The sequence below is a fragment of the Triticum dicoccoides genome, chromosome 3B, assembly GCF_002162155.2.
Source record: "Triticum dicoccoides isolate Atlit2015 ecotype Zavitan chromosome 3B, WEW_v2.0, whole genome shotgun sequence".
Lineage (NCBI taxonomy): Eukaryota > Viridiplantae > Streptophyta > Magnoliopsida > Poales > Poaceae > Triticum > Triticum dicoccoides.
The window spans coordinates 514,003,807-514,017,506 of NC_041385.1; positions in this window are offsets into that span (position 1 = coordinate 514,003,807).

Below are 13,700 nucleotides of genomic sequence, written 5' to 3' on the forward strand. Positions count from 1 at the left end.
TTTTACTGAAATTCGTTGAAACACATTTGTTGTTGAATTTTTAAACAATTTATGAATACGATAACATTTTCTGAATTTTTGAACAAATTTTAAAAAAGAACATGTTTTGAAATTCATGAACATTTTTTCAATAACGAATATTTTCGGAAATTGTGAATAAAATTTAAATTTTGCTACAAAAGAAACAGGAAGAGGAAAAAAGGAAAATGAATAAGAAAAAGGAGAAAGGAAAAAAGAAACAGAAACAGTCAAAGTAAAATGTAAAAGAAACAAAAGCCAAAAAGAAAAGAACAGGAAAAACGGAAAATCGAAAAACCAGCTGAGGAACCTTATGGAATTTCCTAAGACCGATAAAAACGGGATTTCCTATTTGGCGCTGCAGGCGCCGGTTATAGTTGTTTCTGCAAACCGGCGCCTGCAGCGACGCTACTTGGGCTCGGCCCATCTACCATCCCCCCCACTCGCCTCCCCTGTTTTGAAACTCAAAAAAGGAGAGCTACGAAGCCAGAAATCGAACCACAGATCCCTCACTTGACCGCTAACTCTAGCGACCACCACGCCATCGAGCTCACTCGTAAATACATACCTCATTTCCTTTTCTTTATACGACACGAAATGCCCTTCATGTTTTCTGTGTGTTTTTTCCTTTTCTTTTTCTGTTTCCTATTTTTTCCTTTTTTTTTCTTAAATGCATGAAATGTTCACAAATAGACGTTATTTTTTATAATTCGTGAACTTTTTCTTTAAAATGATGAACTTTTTTCAATTTCAATGAACTTTTTTCAAACTTGATTAACTTTTTTTTTGAAATGAATGAACTTTTAACATCATTATGAACTTATTTTGAAAATCAATGAACTTATTTTAAAATCTGATGAACTTTTTTCAATTTGGATGAACTTTTTTTGAAGTTTGATACACTTTTATTAAAAAAATGGATGAACTTTTTTGAATCGATGAACCTTTTTCAATTTGGATGAACTTTTTTCAAATTCGATGAACCCTTTTTCAAATCGATGAACTTTTTCATTTTATAGATGAACTTTTTTTTGAAAATCGGTGAACTACTTTTGTATTCGTGAACTTTTTTTGAATACATGAACTTTTTCAATTTGAAAACAAATTCTTAAATTTTCTGAATGTTCGCGAACATTTTTTGAAATAACTCCTAAACTTCGCTACAGCGCGGCTACAGGTTGCTCTTAAGTATTTTCACGCTTTTTATTGTCAGTAGTTGCAGGCTGGTCAAGCGGTTAACCTAACGTGTAAAGAATGCAACTCTACCGAGTTCGAATCCTCATCTCAGCAGTTTTTTTTGGGGTTTTGTTTCCGCGGTAATATCATTCCCTGGCGCTGCTCGTCGTGGGCCGGCCCAATAGCGTTGGCTCGCGGGCGCCAGGTAGCTTCGCTGGCGCCTGAAGCGCCGAGTAGGAGGTCCCGATAAAAACCACTGAGAACCCTATAGAAGATTCTGAAAACCAGAACGTTTAAGGTTTACATATACTACAGATGGGCCGGCCCAATCGATTGGTCGCTCCGGATGTGCGATTGCTCGACAGTTTGACGTACGATGCGTCAAATAGCGATTTGAAAGTCTAACCGTCGTTTAGCCTCCGAGATAATTATGTCAAGATGGGGCATTTCTATCCGTCCATCCTACTCGATCATTGGAAAGAAAAGTTGTCCTACTATACATCACTTATATCAATTGTTTGCATAGTGAACCACATTGACCGGTTTTAAGTCGAGGCAAAGTAGGCGAGCGAACTATACAGACCATTTTTAGGAACCTTCTGGAAGGTACCTGCTTTTTATTCTCCCACTGTTCTATCCAATTATCCTTTTGTTCGTTGTTTTTTGATTTGTTTCTTATTTTTTCACAAATTTGAAACAACTTTCGACATATTAGGAAAGGTTGAAAATACAAATAGTTTTCTTGTTTTCAAACGTTGTTTGTGTTTTCTAAAAAAACTTGAGATATTAAAAAAATATCCAGCATTTAAAACAAACTTCGTGTTCTCGGAAAAAGTTCAGCATTTAAAAACTTGTTCACAATTGCAAGAAATTTTCAGAAATTTAGAAAATGTTCATGATTTACATAATTTTGATCTAAAATATTTTTCGTAAACATTCTTTTATTTTTGCGTTAACATTTTCAGAATTGATGATTTTTTTTGAACTCGCGAACATTTTGGAAGCCATATATTTTTTGGATTCATGAAAGTTTTTAGTTCACAAACATTGTTTTCAATTTGTGAACATTGTTTCGAAACCATGATTTTTTTATTAGTGAATATTTTTTCAATTCATGAATTATTTTAAAATTTGAGAACTTATTTTCAAATTCATGATTTTTATTAATTGAAAACGATAGAACTCGAAAACAATCTCACCTAGTCTCGCATTGGGAGACACTAGAGGACACTCGCGCGGATGGCCTTTGCCCATGTAGGAGGTGTTGACCCGAGCCACCTGAGCGACTCGACGCCTCTCGCTCCTCGTCGTGAGCGATATAAAACAGCTCCCTGCATCAACAGCGGGGAGGGCTGCACCACATTCATGTTGCCCTGTTCACCTCCTGGAAAACCAAGTTACCGTGAAGGCTGCTGTTGTTCATTGCGTGAAGCTAAAACTCGACATACATACGAGTGTAAACCCTAGTAACTGCAACATGAGGAACTTTTGGTTCCCTTGCCTCTAGTCTTGACACCGAGAGGTGGGGGGACATCAGATGCTGAAGAAATTTATGATCATCATCGACATTTAGTGTTGGCCACTTTTATAATTAATTGCTCTTGTTCTTTGTGGTGGTGCTATGAAGCGAGAGACTGGTCACTGGATGAAGCGGCGACATTGTGATTCGACGGCATTGTGGGATGAAGCGGCTCAGACCAACCTTACATGTCCACGTACATGAGACCGGTTCCATCGACAAACATGCAACTAGTTTTGCATAAAGGTGGCTGGTGGGTGTCTGCTTGTCCTACTTTAGTTGAACCGAATTTGAATGCGGTCGATCCTTGTTGAAGGTTAAAGCAGCAAACTTGACAAATCACCGTTGTGTTTTTGTGCTGTAGGTAAGAATGGTTCTTGCTAGAAGCCCATAGCAGCCACGTAAAACTTGCAACAACAAAGTAGAGGATGTCTAAGTTCTTTTTGTAGGGAATGTTGTGATGTTATATGGTCAAGACATGATGTGATATACGTTATTGTATGATATGATCATGTTTTGTAATCTATTGGCAACCGGCAGGAGCCTTATGGTTGTCTCTTTATTGTATGAATTGCAAACGACATGTAATTGCTTTACTTTATCGCTATGAGTTAGCAATAGTCGTACAAGCAATAGTTGGCGAGATGACCACGACGCAACGATGGAGATCAAGGTGTCGAGCCGGTGATGGTGGAGATCATGACGATGCTTTAGAGATGGAGATCAACAACACAAGATGATGATGCCATATCATGTCGCATATTTTTGATTGCATGTGATATTTATCCTTTATGCATCATATTTTGCTTAGTACGACAGTAGCATTATAAGATGATCCATTCACTAAATTTCAAGGTAAAAGTGTTCTCCCTGAGTATGAACCATTTCTACAGTTCGTCGTGTTGAGACACCACATGATGATCGGGTGTGATAGACTCTACGTTCACATACAACGGGTGTAAGCTAGATTTACACATGCATAATACTTGGGTTAAGCTTGACGGGCCTAGCATGTACAAACATGGCCTTGGAACACTAGAGATCAAAAGATCGAATGTGAATCATACAAGATATGATCAACATTAGATGTTCACCATTGATGACTGCCCCATCTCACGTGATGATCGGACATGGGTTAGTTGATTTGGATCACGTTACACTTAGATGACTTGAGGGATGTCAGTTTAAGTGGGAGTTCTTAAGTAATTTGATTAATTGAACTTAATTTATCATTAACTTAGTCCTGATAGTATTTGCATATCTATGTTATAGATCAATGGCCCGTGCTACCGTTCCCCTGAATTTTAATGCGTTCCTAGAGAAAGCTAAGTTGAAAGATGATGGTAGCAACTGCACAGACTAGGTCCGTAACTTGAGGATTATCCTCATTGCTGCACAAAAGAATTATGTCCTTGATGCACCGCTAGGTGATGCATCTTCTGCAGGAGCTAAAGCAGATGTTATGAACATCTGGCAAGCTCGATCTGATGACTACTTGATAGTTCAGTGTGCCATGCTTTACGGCCTAGAACCGGGACTTCAAAGACATTTTGAACGTCATGGAGCATATGAGATGTTCCAGGAATTGAAGTTAATATTTCAAGCAAATGCCCGGGTTGAGAGATATGAAGTCTCCAACAAGTTCTATGCCTGCAAGATGGAGGAGAACAGTTCTGTCAGCGAACACATACTCAATATGTCCGGGTATTATAATCACTTGACTCAGCTGGGAGTTAATCTTCCAGATGATTGTGTTATTGACAGAGTTCTTTTATCACTGCCACCAAGCTATAAAGGCTTCATGATGAACTACAAAACAATTCCCAGCTCTTCGCAATGCTTAAGGCTGTGGAGGTAGAAATAAAAAACGAGCATCAAGTGTTGATGGTTAACAAAACCACTAGTTTCAAGAAAAAGGGCAAGGGAAAGAAACGGAACTTCAAGAAGAATGGCAAGCAAGTTGCCACTCCCGGGAAGAAACCCAAAGCTATACTCAAGGCTGAAACTGAGTGCTTCTACTGCAAAGGGACTGGTCACTGGAAGTGGAACTGCCCCAAGTATTTGGCGGATAAGAAGGATGGCAAAGTGAACAAAGGTATATTTGATATACATGTTATTGACGTGTACCTTACTAATGCTCGTAGTAGCGCTTGGGTATTTGATACTAGTTGGTTGCTCATATTTGTAACTCAAAACAGGAGCTATGTATTAAGCAAATATTGGCTAAGGACGAGGTGACGATGCGCGCCGGGAATGGTTCCAAGGTCGATGTGATCACCGTCGACACACTACCTTTACATCTACCTTCGAGATTAGTTTTGGACCTGAATAATTGTTATTTGGTGCCAGCGTTGAGCATGAACATTATATCTGGATCTTCTTTAGTGTGAGATGGTTATTCATTTAAATCAAAGAATAAAGGTTGTTCTATTTATATGAATAATATCTTTTCTGGTCATGCACCCTTGAAGAGTGGTCAGTTTTTGTTGAATCTCCATTGTAGTGATACACATATGCATAATATTGAAGCCAAAAGATGCAAAGTTGATAGTGATAGTGCAACATATTTGTGGCACTGCTGCTTAGGTCATATTGGTGTAAAGCGCATGAAGAAACTACATGCTGATGGATTTTGGAATCACTTGATTATGAATCATTTGATACTTGCGAACCATACCTCATGGGCAAGATGACTAAAACTCCGTTCTCCGGAACAATGGGGCGAGCCAATGACTTATTGGAAATAATACATACCTATGTATGCGGTCGGATGAGTGTTAAGGCACGCAGCGGGTATTGTTATTTTCCGACCTTCACAGATGATTTAAGCAGACATGGGTATATCTACTTAATGAAACACATGTCTGAAACATTTGAAAAGTTCAAAGAATTTCAGAGTGAAGTGGAGAATCATCGTAGCAAGAAAATACAGTTTCTACGATCTGATCACGGAGGCGGATATTTCAGTTACGAGTTTGGCCTTTGAGGGAGTCCTGGATTAGGGGGTGTCCGGATAGCCGAACTATCACCGTTGGCCGGACTCCAAGACTATAAAGATACAAGATTGAAGACTTCGTCCCGTGTCCGAATGGGACTTTCCTTGGCGTGGAAGGCAAGCTTGGCGATAGGATATGTAGATCTCCTACCATTGTAACCAACTCTGTGTAACCCTAGCCCTCTCCGATCTCTATATAAACCAGAGGGTTTTAGTCCGTAGGATGAACAACAATCATACCATAGGCTAGATTCTAGGGTTTAGCCTCCTTGATCTTGTGGTAGATCTACTCTTGTACTACCCATATCATCAATATTAGTCAAGCGGGAGTAGGGTTTTACCTCCACCGAGAGGGCCCGAACCTGGGTAAAAACATCGTGTCCCTTGTCTCCTGTTACCATCCGCCTAGACGCACAGTTCGGGACCCCCTACCCGAGATCCGCCGGTTTTGACACCAACATTGGTGCTTTCATTGAGAGTTCCTCTGTGCCGTCGCCATCAGGAAGGATGCCTCGTCCCGTCTTTAAAGACGGCACCGTTGCTAAAGGAGCTTTGGCCATCGGCCAAACTATCCGGCTAGGCGGTTTTCTTATGACCGCCAGTTCGGCCGCCGCGACGACGATGACTTCTCGGGTCATCAAAAGCAATCTTCATGTCAACTCAGAACTCGCCGAGCAGCTACATCCGATGGAGCTCTCCTCCTTAATCGAGCTCTTGGATCGCATCGCCGCCCTGGGAGTCTCTACAGACTATGATCAGATTGGGCCTAAAACCGATCTGAGGGAGATCAACTCCCCGAGGCTACCCACCACGTTGCTGTGGTGGAGGAACAACACGGCGACTCTTCTTCTATATTAAGGACAAGTTATGTCCGGATTTCTGAACCCTCCATGCCGGATTCCCGCGGAGGGACGGACGTCGATCAAGTCCTGAACCTAAAGTCAGGCAGCGGGCTGGACTCATTAGACAATATCCAAAAGCCCAAGCTTCCAAGTTCGGAAACTTGTCAACCTTTGAGTCTTAGATCAGACGGGGTTCCGAATTCAATTCCACCTGCCCACCCAAACATAAGCAATCTATCCCGAATCCGGCAAGAGCCCGCTGAAAAAGTACACCATTACTGGGCCAGATTCCTCCTGGTTATGGACAGGATAAAGGACTGCCGCGAGGAAGACGCAATCTTACTTTTCTGCAATAACTGCACGGACAAGGGAATCCTAAACGCCATAAGCTGTCATGAAATTACATGCTTTGCCGACTTGGCGTCCATAGTACGAAAGTACTGTGCGATGGAGAGCGCTTGGAAAACCGAAACCAATTTTTGGGATAATCCGGCTCCGAATACAACCCTAGTCTGGAACAAAAGGGTGCATCATCGTCAGGCACCCGGGTCAAACACCAAAAAGCAAAAACCCCCTAAAAGGTACGGAACCGTACTGGAGGGATGGCTCAGTGGACCCTGCAAAATTCACAGCACAGAGGGCGCCACCCCAATTCATAGCCTTCGAGCATGTTGGATACTACGGCAGGTGGCCAAAAGTGGCGAAGAGCTTCTAGCTCCAGAGAACCAGCCCAGTAATACCAGTACAGTATTAACAGTCTTCGAGACTTTCGCATCAAATAATATGCGGAAACAAACACACCGCAGCCTCGCTGAAGTCTACCAAGTAGCAACAATAAATCCATGGAGTGACACGACTATTACCTTTAGTGATGAACCTAAATTCCGAATAGCCCGAGCACCAGCCGCATTGGTCGTCAGCCCAATAGTGGACGACTTTCGCCTTACCAAGGTACTCATGGATGGCGGCAGCGGACTAAACCTCATTTACGAGGAAACCCTTCGAAAAATAGAAATAGACTGGAGCCGCACTAAGCGAAGCAGCACAACCTTTAGAGGAATAATCCCTAGTCGGGAAGCATGCTGTACAGGAAAAATCACACTAGATGTGGTGTTCGGTTCGCCGGACAATTACAAGTCCGAGGAGGTCACGTTCCAAGTGGCCCCGTTTAGCAGCGGATATCACGCTTTATTAGGACGAGAGGCATTCACAATTTTTCAAGCTATACCCTATTACGGGTACATGAAGCTAAAAATGCCCGGGCCTAATGGAATCATTACTCTTGCCAGTGATCCGGACATAGCACTCCGCGCCGAAAATAAGATGGCCGCATTAGCCCTCGAGGCACTGTCCGAAGCCCTAGCGGCCGAGGAACTCATCGCGCTATGCTCCACGGTGAACAGGGAAGATGTGATCTTCGATAAGAGATCCAAGTCCACCTCTTTTAAACCAGCGGACGAAATAGTCAAATTCCAAGTCCATCCAACTGACCCTACAAAGACGGCCTCCATTGGGGCACACTTAAACCCTGATATCGACGCCGCATTACGAGAATTCCTACGCGAAAATTGGGACATCTTTGCCTGGCATCCTTCGGACATGCCAGGAATCCCACGCAGTCTGGCCGAGCACAGCCTAAATATCCTAAAAGGATTCAAGCCAATCAAACAGGCTCTTCGGCGCTTTTCCGAACCCAAGAGACAAGCAATGGGAGAGGAGCTAGCCAAACTTTTGGAAGCCAGATTCATCAGAGATATAAAACATCCGGACTGGCTAGCAAACCTGGTGATGGTACCAAAGAAAGATAAATCCTGGCACCTATGTGACGACTTCAAAGACCTTAACAAGGCTTGCCCAAAGGATCCATTCCCCCTCCCCCGCATCGATCAAATCATCGATGCCACTGCAGGGCACGATTCGTTGTGCTTCCTCGACGCATACTCCGGCTACCACCAAATCAAGATGGCGGAGCCAGACCAAGCCGCAACGGCATTCATCACTCCATACGGACCATTCTGCTTCAACACAATGCCCTTCGGGCTCAAAAACGCCGGCGCAATATATCAGCGCATGATTCAGACATGTCTGGCAAACCAGATCGGCAAAACAGTGGAGGCATACGTAGACGGCGTGGTCGTCAAATCCAAGCATGCCGAAACTCTAGTAGACGACTTGAGGCTCACATTCGACAATCTCCGAACATATGACATTAAGCTCAACCCGGAAAAATGCATTTTTGGCGTACCTGCTGGAAAGCTCTTGGGCTTCATTGTATCCGGTAGAGGAATAGAAGCAAACCCGGCCAAGATCTGAGCTCTGTCACAACTGGATATCCCAAAAGACCTCAAGCAAATACAAAAATTAACTAAATGCGTGGTGGCTCTAAGCCGCTTTATCTCCCGCTTAGGAGAAAAGGGATTACCCCTTTATCGCCTCCTCCGGCGCACCGAACACTTCGAGTGGACGGATGCCGCCACGGCCGGACTCGAAGAAATCAAAGCCATATTGGCAACAAATCCGGTCCTGGCCGCGCCCAATTTGGGCGAACCAATGTTATTATATATCGCGGCAACACATCAAGTTGTAAGCGCGGTGCTCGTCGTTAAACGAGAAACGGACGGACACAAGTTCCCTCTTCAAAAGCCAGTTTACTACGTGTCCAATGTCCTAACTCCATGCAAGTCCCGGTACCCACATTATCAAAAGATAGCATACGCGGTGTTCATGGCATCCCAGAAGCTGCGACACTACTTTCAAGAGTGTTCGATAACAGTAGCCTCCGAAGTACCCCTTAATGACATTATAAACAACCGCGACGCGACTGGCCGGATTGCAAAATGGGCCATCGAGCTCCTCCCATTCGACATAACCTATAAGCCACGACGAGCTATCAAATCGCAAGTTTTGGCTGACTTCATCGCCGAATGGACCGAAGCCGAACTCCCTAAAGAGTACGACGCATATTCCAATTGGATCATGCACTTCGACGGCTCCAAAATGTTGGCCGGCTTGGGGGCTGGCGTCGTCCTGACGTCCCCAACCGGAGACACAGTCCAATACGTACTCCAGATAATGTACATGGACTCCAATAACGCAGCCGAGTACGAGGCCCTTCTACATGGTCTCCGGATGGCAGTCTCCATGGGCATTCAGCGCCTAGAGGTCCGCGGGGATTCAAACCTCGCAATATCCTAAATAAATGGAGACTTTGACACCAAGGATCCAAAAATGGCAGCTTACCGTAACACCGTCTTAAAAATGTCAGCTCGGTTTGAAGGGCTCGAATTTCACCATATAGCTCGGGATAATAACCAGGCGGCGGACGAATTGGCACGCATCGGCGCAAAGCGCGATGCCGTCCCTCCCAACATCTTCCCGGAGCGGCTTTTCAAGCCATCCGTACTATGGGAAGGGGAGCCAGGAAACAACAATCCGGACTCAACCGCACCATCGAACACCGAACACTCTGACACAATCGATGGTTCTGCCAACGAAATAACACCTTCACCCACGAAATAATGGCAGTTATTGCCCCGTGGACCGAGCCACTCCTAGCCTACTTAACTAGGCAGGAACTTCTTGAGGACCAAAACGAGGCCCGCTGCATAGTACGGTGATCTAAAGCCTATAAGGTCCATGAGGGAGAGCTTTACAAGAAAAGCACAACCGGAGTCCTTCAAAGGTGTATCTCCGAAGAGGAAGGGCGGAATCTTCTGGCTGAAATTCACGCCGGACTCGGTGGGCACCACGCCGCAGCCCGGGCCCTTGTAGGCAAGGCCTTCCGTACAAGATTTTATTGGCCGACGGCCCGGGCAGACGCACATGACTTAGTCCAACGGTGCGTCGGTTGCCAGCTCTTTGCTAACCAAAGCCACATGCCACCCACTTCCCTCAAAACTATACCCATTACCTGGCCGTTCACGGTCTGGGGGCTTGACATGGTGGGACCCCTTAAAGGAGGATCCCACAAGCAAAAATACCTATTGGTCATGGTGGATAAATTCACCAAATGGATAGAGGCCAAGCAAGTTAAGACGGCCGAATCCGGACCCGTGATAGACTTCTTATCGGGGGTAGTACACCATTACGGCGTCCCCCATAGCATCATCACTGATAACGGCACGAACTTCACGGCTGATGAGGTTAAACTCTGGTGCAAAAACATGGGCATCAAGCTCGACTACACTTCAGTTGATCACCCTCAAACTAACGGTCAAGTGGAGCGAGCAAATGGTCTAATAATGAGTGGCATCAAACCCAGACTAGTGCGGTCCCTTAAGGAATCTAACACACATTGGGTAGAGGAGCTCGACCACGCCGAATCGCACGACCGGATTCACACCATTCTTTATGGTATACGGCGCAGAGGCAGTTTTGCCCTGCGACATAATTCATGACTCACCTCGCGTGCGCATGTACGAAGAAAGAGAAGCCGAGCTGGATCGGCAGGACAGTTTGGATGCCTTAGAGGAGGAGCGCGACGTGGCAAAGGCTCGTTCCGCGTTCTATCAACAGCAGGCTCGAAGATATCAAAGCAGAGAAGTACGGGCCAAGACTTACAACTCAGCGAACTAGTTCTACGCCTGCCGGACAAGAAAAAGGACAAACTCAAGCCCAAATGGGAAGGTCCCTTCATCATCGACCAAGTCTTGACCGGCGGAGCGTACCGTCTGCGCAACGCATCTGATAACCGACTCGAGCCAAACCCATGGAACGCAGCCCATATCCGAAGATTCTACGCCTAGCGCCGGACTCTGAGTTCGTCTCTTTCCCCCGTCCATATTTTACACATTAACCGTCTTTTATTTCTCTCCTTCTCCCCCACTTCCTTCTTTTTTTCTCTCACAAGCCTTTTTGAGGCTCGCCTACGCATTGTTCGCACACACTTGATGTGCTACTCGCACTCATTATACCTGGGGGCTTCTTTAACAGAAGCTTATTTATACGGGCTTTATGCCCAACACACGTGTCACACTTCCGCGTGTAACTTTCTTCACCATTATATGCATCGATATGACTTAAGTTTTGGCCAAGCTGGGTTGCCTGGCTCCTGTGCTTACCCCTACGTTCCCGATTGTTCGGCTAGGAGGTAAAGGGAGCACCTCTGTGATTGTTACTGCCGGGTCAGCCGGATGTGTACCTCAGACTGGGTGAAGCCGAAAGCTAGCGTTCTTAAGGGAATATTCGGTCGGTGAATTAAAAGATGATTTCTTACCTATTTATTTATCTGCCCCCAGATGCTTTCCTACTTTTTTCGCAGTCCGGACATGCACTTTAGGGCATGCCTCCCAGGGAAAGGAACCCCTAACGGAACTATTCTCCCTGGAAGATGTTTCTTACTAACCATGTAATATAACATAACTAGTTGGGCACTTGTCTGATAAAGCACTAATGATCCCTACGCCTGGTCTCCATGCATGCCCCGGTTTTCTACACAACCGCGAGGGTATTCGGACACACTCCGGACTGTCGGGTCCCGAGGTTGAAGCGAAAAGGTCCGCAATGACAAACGATCTACAATCCAGCTAGAAGGCATTTTACATGTCATCTTAAATTACATTGTCAAACCGAGTGATTGTATTCCTCTTCGATACCATCTAATAGACTGTCTAGTTTACAGTCCCGCTGGGAATACTTTGCGACCAACTCTACTTCACCGTACACTAAGCTCACAGGGATCTCCTTCCCATCGGGCCCCACAGGTCCGACCTCGGCCATGTGGTTTGGGTCCGCCTTCACATACCGCGTCTTCACCATGGCGCAGGCCTCCCGGCGCCTTGACGGCAGGCCGATATCTTCCATAACCGGAAGCACCGCCGTGCTCCCTGAAGCTTCTCCGCAAGCTCTCCAAGGCCTTTGGGCAGGGACATGGATGGCCACAAGGCCTGGGCGACTCCGCTCATCACCTGCCGAACTCGTTCGTGCAGTTGCAGCAGCTCGGGAAGTAGGTCACCCTTTGAACCGGGCATTTCCTCCATAGGATGACCTGTGAGCATACCTACAGACATATTTGTGTTAATCGACTTCCTCGCCGAACTCTTCTTTCCAACAGTTCGCTCAAGCACTTACTATAAATGCCGCGACGAAGCCGCCGACTCTCCTTCACGGAGGCGGACAGCTGGACCCGAACATCTTTTAGTTCCTCACCCAGCTGGGTGTTGGCATCTTGGAGTTTATTTTTCTCCTGCCGCACCCTTGTAAGCACCTTTTCGCCGGCCTTTAGCTGGCGTAGTAGCTGTTGCTTGTCCGGATTTAGTCTGGCGCCACCTGCAATATTATTGTCAGACTTATACACACGCCGCACTTCACAAACTACTTATCTTTTGAAGTATATATTACCGGAGGGGGTCTCTGTGGCTCCCCCTGGGGCGGCTAGTGTGGCCTCAAGTTGGGCCTTGCACTCTTGAAGCTCCTGGGACAGGTGGGTATTCTTTTCCGTAAGGTCCTGCATAACAAATGATCCTTAAATCAGTTATTCTAACTAAATTTAGTCTCGGGGGCTACTGGAATATACAACTATCAAAATTCCTCACCCGTATGTCTTTCACATACTGCTCCGTGGCTCTGGCTAGACCATCTTGAGCGGCACGGAGATGCGCATCTCCCGAATTAAAGGCATTCAACGCCTCTTGGGAGAAACATGCGTCACAAATGATTGTCCGGCGGCGCCTGTGATTCATGGCACTCTCCACCTCAGATCTGGTGGCGGACAACCTGTCGGCATCCTCCGTTGGAGGAGCATCCAACGCGCGCCTTGTGTTCGCCTCCCCCTCCGGACCTGGCGTTGGAGCCTGGCTGGCGGAGGCTCGATTGGTAACCTCTCCGGACATAGTCCGGCGAGCGCTCTTTCTCCTGAAAAAATCATGAGCGTAAGTATACCATCAGCATCAGTCTTTGTCGGTGTCAAAACCGGCGGATCTCGGGTAGGGGGTCCCAACTGTGCGTCTAGGTGGATGGTAACAGGAGACGAGGGACACGATGTTTTTACCCAGGTTCGGGCCCTCTTGATGGAGGTAAAACCCTACATCCTGCTTGATTAATATTGATGATGTGGGTTACAAGAGTAGATCTACCACGAGATCAAGGAGGCTAAACCCTAGAAGCTAGCCTATGGTATGATTGTTGTTCGTCCTATGGACTAAGGCCATCC